The sequence below is a fragment of the Rattus rattus genome, chromosome 4, assembly GCF_011064425.1.
Source record: "Rattus rattus isolate New Zealand chromosome 4, Rrattus_CSIRO_v1, whole genome shotgun sequence".
NCBI lineage: Eukaryota > Metazoa > Chordata > Mammalia > Rodentia > Muridae > Rattus > Rattus rattus.
This window is the reverse complement of record NC_046157.1, coordinates 148,796,466-148,802,736: the sequence shown is the minus strand read 5'-3', so window position 1 is coordinate 148,802,736 and position 6,271 is coordinate 148,796,466.

The window sequence follows — 6,271 nt, the reverse complement described above, 5'->3', positions numbered from 1 at the left end:
CCAAGGAGAGCCTAGTCTCGGGCCAACCAGGGAATGGTGCTATGCTCAGAGTGCTCAGACCATTCCTTGCCACTTTTTCTGGACCACACCCCCTCAAGGGTCAATCAACCCCACCTCCTAGCTACCTTGACTCCTGACTCCAGCCTTAAGCGGATCTCACTGCCCTACTCACAGCGGCTTCCAGCAACTCCTTGTGAGAGCCACTTGTTTGAATGAGGGAGGGGAAGGGAAGGGAAGGCAGGCAAGAGAGAGGAAGGGACAACTGTGGCTTCACTCAGATTCCCCTTCCCTAGGGGACTGCTGATTCAACATCCACCACACCCTACCCCCTCCAGGAGGGATGCTGCTTCCCTTTCTCTGACTTTGCCCCCAATCCCAGGTTCAGTTATTCTTGTGACTGAAGCAGGGTCCATGCTGGCTGGCTTGCTCATCTGTGGCCACTTTACTAGTCCTTTAGTCTCCCAATCCCTTGTTATGACCAGGCTTGGGGAAACCGAGGGAGGGGGCTGGATGAGCCAGACCAGGGAGCAAAGAGCTCAGAGGCAGGGGAGAGGGAAATGAAGAACCCAGGGGAGGTATTAGAGCCAGTGAGAAGATGAGTGGGGGCTTCAATAGAAATACTATGCTAAGGAAATTAGTGCCCAGAATGTCCTGTCCTCTGGCATAGCTAGGCAGGGTTGCCCTGCAGGCTGCTATCTTGGAGAGGAAATCAGACACACAGGCTACCATCACAAGAGGAAGTGGAAACCCCTCTTGGCTCACCAGGAGGGGGTATGTTGGTACCTCCCGCTTGGGGGTAGCCAGAATGGTCCACTTGTGCCCCCTGGGAGGTGTGTAAAAGTGTGAGTCCTCATGGGGGAGAGGAAGTACTTGTCCTGAAGGAAAGGGGGGCTGATTAATCGGGGCGCTAATGAGCAGCAGGGAGAGGAAGCTCAGAGGGGAGGGGGAGGCAGCTTCATCGATCCGAGCCGCGGAACCAGCAGCTGAAAAAAAAAAGTGAGAAGGGAATCGATCTGAGGGAAACGGCAGCTGCTGAGGATTAGAGCCCGAGGTCCACGCGCTGTCCAACGGCCACCCCTCCCCTGCGTCAGCCCGGCCCTGCAGTCTCAGGCTGGCCCCCGAGGGAGAGTCACAAGCGCAGCTTCCCTTGAGGGTTCAGGTTGCTGCTCAGCCTGCCCTGGCTGCAATACTAGGTCGGGCCCCTGGTGAGGGGCACCCCAGTGTGTAATCCCCCTGCACACCCGGTCCTAGCCGTGCATGGTGCTCTGACTAGATGCTCCCAGCCTTTCAGCAAAGTGGCTTCCCAGGGTCCCACAGCTGGGTTTCCCCCCAAGCTTCCTTCCCGAGAGTCTAGGTCAGCAGGCTCCCAAAGCTGGGTAGACCCCTGGGGACAGGTTCAAGTGCTGCTCTTGGCTGGGACACAGCAGAAGTACAGTTGGCACTGGAAGCAGGCGCTGAGTTCCTATGGAACAGTCCAGGTGACCACACACAGCTAGCTCCCTCTCTACCCCGTACCCTGGCAGTAGTCTCCCCTACTCTTCCCCCACTGGTCGACTTCCAGACCTTTCCAAAGTCCCCCCCATCCCCACCCCCCTGCACCACATATCCCTCCTTTTCTTTCTTCCCCTTTCTCCCAATATCGATTTTTCTTTACTGGGTTTTTTTTTTTAAAGGTGATTTAATTGCTTTTTTAAGGTTACTTCAGTTTGGGGCTCTGCCAAGAAAGTGGGAGCTGCCCCCAAGTCTCCCCCCAGCACTCACCACTCCCCTGATATCCTGTCTGAATTCCTTGCTATCTGCTGAGCTCTCAGGGTCAAGCTGTCTCCACCGTAAGCTGACCTCCATCATGACACCCTCCCCCGCTTCAGATCGGCAGGGACTCTTCCACCTCTAAAAGGGAAGACGTTGGGTGGTAACTCCATGCCGGGGGGGTGGGGTGGGGGTGGGGTCTGTAGGGGAACTCCAGGGCATTGGAATGAAGCCGCAGTTTGTTACACGCAGACTCTCACCATTGCCCGGTGGCCAGCTGTCTCTAATTGTCCGCAAGTCCCTACGATCCAGTCTCCCAGACCTCCTGGAATCGGGTTATGCTCAGTGGGGACCCCCGTCCTCCCATCCCATCTCTTGGCGGTTTCCACTCACTCTCCCCACCCGCAGCCCCTTCTGGCCCCCTTTCTATTCCTCCATACCCCCTTTGCCTCTGGCCCTGTCCCCTCTCCCCCCCTTCTCCCTGCTTCCCTGCCTGCCTCCTTCTCTGCCCGGCTGCAGTTGGGTGATAATCTCCCTCATTTAGCCTCCCGGCTGCTTCCCCGGCTCATTGCCCAGCTGGTCCCTGGGGCCCGGCCCAGTTTCTTCCCCACCCCCACCCCCCATCCCTGCGCCCAAGCTCCCTCAGCCTTTCCCTGTTTCTCTCACCCATTCCCTAGGGACCAGCTGCCCCCTCGGGGGCGGGAGTGGGGTGGGGAAGCAGGGCCGAGGGGAGCTGGCTAGGACCTGAGCTAGCTGTGAGCTAGTAGGAGGGGCTGCCAGCGACCCCGGAGTTTGGAGTGTGGGGAGGGGCTACCGTTCGGGCAGAATGTGGGCCCCACTCCGGCTCCTCTGCCCTCCAGTTATCCCCATTTCTCAGATGTGTTCACTGCCCAGTTCTCCCCGCCCTGAGATTTGAAATAAGCTTCCTGAAACTGAGAAAGAGCAGGTTAGCGAGAGAGGAAGGCAAAGGTCAGAGTGCATCCGGTTAGGCAAGCCGGGAAAAGGGTGGAGACAATAGGGAGGTCAGGATGGAATAGTCAGAGATATTGGGAAGAAACTTGGAAGTTTTACATGAGCAAAATGTCTCTCCAAAGGGAGACCCGAGACTCCAGTACAGAACCTGAAGGGTTTCCCAGGGAACCTCTTAACAGTCCAGGGACTCCCCCAAAGGAAGCCTTTTCTGTTCTTTCCTGTCGTTTGAGGGCTCCTGACTCCCCTGGCTGGCTGGCTAGCTTCATAAACTACACAACCTTTGAACTCCTAAGGAGCATTCTATAGATCGAGTCCCCAGCCTCCAGATCCCAAGGGACACCTCCTTGACACCCGCCGCAGCTCAGAAACCAGGACCTGGTGCTGACCAGGGGGTGGGAAGCCAGTGTGGGACACATGTGGGCAGGGAGGGACAAGGATGGGGGGGTGAGTGCCTGGCCAGGCCTGGCTGGCGAGCGAGCAGCAGTGACAAACGGGCTGTGCAGGGGGCCGAGGGGCGGGGGCGGACGGCGGCTGATTTATCTGGGTTATTTATGCCACGGACGAGGCAGGAGAAGCGGTTAATGAGAGTCCCGGCGAAGGGGGATGGGAAGGACCGGACGTGATCTGAGGCAACTGAAGAGGGTTAGCGTCCCATCGCCAGGCCCTGCCCCCACTGTCACCAGTACTCTGCACCCCCACAGGGCCCTCCCTAGGCTATCCCTGGGAAGCATCCGCTCCTCTGCCTTGCGCTCACACAATCTATCCCTACTTGGGTATTCTCAAGCGGAGGTCATCGGTCACCAGGAACGGAGAGGGTGGGATTGAAGCTTAGGGAAATCCTGGAGGAACTAGGGAGGGGACGTGGAAGGGGAGGGCGGAAGAAGAAAGATACACATCCTGACTGGCTGGAAACGGACGAAGTTTAAGGGGTCAGTGGAGAGGGCTGAGGTAGAAGAGGGAGGGTGGGAGTAGGTAGGCAGCCCACAGACCCTGAGCAGACGCTAGAGACAGGGCAAAGGGCCTTTAGGCACTAATCTGGTGTCAGACAGGGAGCCCCGAGATGGGGGTCTGAGTGACAGAGAGGCTAGGCAGGAGGTGGCGCTGGTCGGAGAGCAGAGAGAACAGGAAGGAGGGAGAGAAGATCCAGAGAAGGAGGGGGAGAGGGCTTTGCTGCAGCGAAAGCTGCTGGGAGCAGATAAGGCAGCACGGCAGCAGGAGGGATTAAAGCTCCGAGGGGCATGGGGGGGTGGTGCCGAGTGGGATGATGGGAGGGGGCAGGGAGGAGAGGGTTGAGGGCAAGACACCGGCCACAGAGATGAGCAGGGAAAGGAGATCTTTGAGGAGGCAGGTTTAATCAGGGGCTATTAACTAGGAGAGGAGAAAGAAGAAAACTCTTGATCATCCGTTCTGGGAAGGAGGACTTTCCGGTCATGAACGTTTCTACACCCCACACATGCCTGGGGTGGCAAAGCTAAGCCAAGCGATGAACCGGGGAGGGTAGAGGACTGCCAGATAATAGGGTTGGCAGAGGCTGGCCCCTGGAGCCGCTCAGAACGGATTTGGAGCTACTGAGGGCACACAGCGCCGCCTTGCGGTGGCCAGTGGAACACGAGAGTCACAGGAATAGGTCCACTGGCATAGACCCCTCACCTGACTAGGGTAGGCCTCCTTACGAGGAGGGGTACAATCTTGGAAAAGGAGTAAGTTGCTACCCGGGATGTGTTCCCAAGGCATCCCTTACCATCCCTTGACCTACTAGAAAGGTGTTCTTGGTGCCAATGAAACCCCTTGCTCCCCTAAACCTAGCCTAGGATAGTTCAGAGATGGCTTGGTGACAGAAGGCAGCCTTAGTGGGAAGAAAAGGAAAGAGAGGGGGGTGCGGGAGGGGAGCGGAGGTGGCAGGCGGGGCCGGGTAATTGCGTGTTTGCCAGTTCTCAGTCTCTGCACACAGGGAGCGTGTGTTGGTGGGTGTTGCTTCCCTTTGAGGAGTGTCTGTTGGCAGAGGTGTCAGTGTGTCTATCTCAGGGGTCTGGGCTCTCCTTGGTTCCCACCCCCTTTTTGTTTTGGGGAGTATGGCTCTGGGCACACCCAGCTGTGTTCCGTGCTGATGCGGCAGATGTGGCGGGCCCCAGCTGTGCCTGCTTCCCAGAGAGGGGGAGGAGGCTGCAATCTGCTCCCCCATAATAGCTGCTAAGTGCCAGGGGGAGGGGCTCTGATAGAGGTAGGATTGGGACCTGGGCAGCCCCAACAGGACGGAAGTGAGAGAGGGCACCGACTCCGTCAGCCCCACTCTGACCAGTCCCCCCAACCCTAGCCAGTGTTCTTGGCTCTCTGTCTCTATCTTGCTTGCTCCTGAAGCCCATCCAAATTTCTCTCCATACTCAGTCCCTGTCCTCAGCTCTCCTTCCCTGTCACCCCATCCAGCTTGATGCCAGGGACCCACCCCCCCTCCCTGGCCCCCAGCTCGCTCCCCTTCACTGATTTCACAGAATAATCTTTTTATGGAAACCAGGAAAAAAAGCACTAATGGCAGGAGCGCACCCCTCCCCCTGCATCCTCCCCCTGCTCAACCCCCTCCCCACTTCCCACCCCTAGTTGCTTCTGGTTTCTCTCTTCTCAAACCCCCCCCTGAACCCGCACCCTCCTACACCCTACACCTCTATGAGGCTAATGAAGGTTGGGTGCAGGTCCCCAAAGGAGCAGATAAGGGGACTCCCTGCTACCCCTCTCCAGACAGGGTGCTCCCACGTCTTGGGCTGTGAGCTGCCCCCTTAGACAGTGGGGCTTTGGCTTCTCCCAATGCAGAGGAGTGCTCGGAAGGACTGAGGGTGTCACCCCCTCACCCTTAAGACACTTTGCACCTGTGACCCCCCCAGCCTGGGCAATGTGTTGAAGGTTTCAGCTTCCCTACTCCACACCACCTTCAAACACTGACCCTCTCCCCTTCCAGAGCCTCTTGCCATCACGTCTCCACCCCCACTGGGTCTAGGAGGGGGGTCCCGGGGGCCAGGGCCTGACACAGACTTATTGGATTTCACGGTGTTTTGCTGAGAAAATAATTAAATTATCATATTTATGATGGAGCTGCCATGGCCTCTGCCAACCACTTGGAACAGAAGGGTCAGGGTAGGGGGAGGAGAGGAAAGGGACCCATAGCCTGGCCTTGTGGTCCAACCCTCTCCTGGCCCCTTCCTTAGGGAGCTGACCCCAGGCTGAATGGGTCTGCAACTCTGCTGATGGTTGCAGACATGACAGTTGTCTGGGTTGGAGGCAGGCTGGGAAGAAACTAGGGAAAGAGGCTATGGAGGTTACAGGTTAGAATTGCTAAGACCTTGGGCCATCTCCCATGGGCCATCCAGCCCTCGTGACATGGGAGGTCATCTCTAGGGCAGTCCCCAGGTCAGCCTTGGTCCAGTTCCCATATTTCTTTTTAACTGCCTGCCTGCCTAGGAAACTATGAAATCCTGAGCTCTGTCCCAGCCCCTGGTGTTGACAACAAGGTCCTGACACCCTGCTGCCTGCCACCCAAGCCGGCTGCCAGGACCCCCTC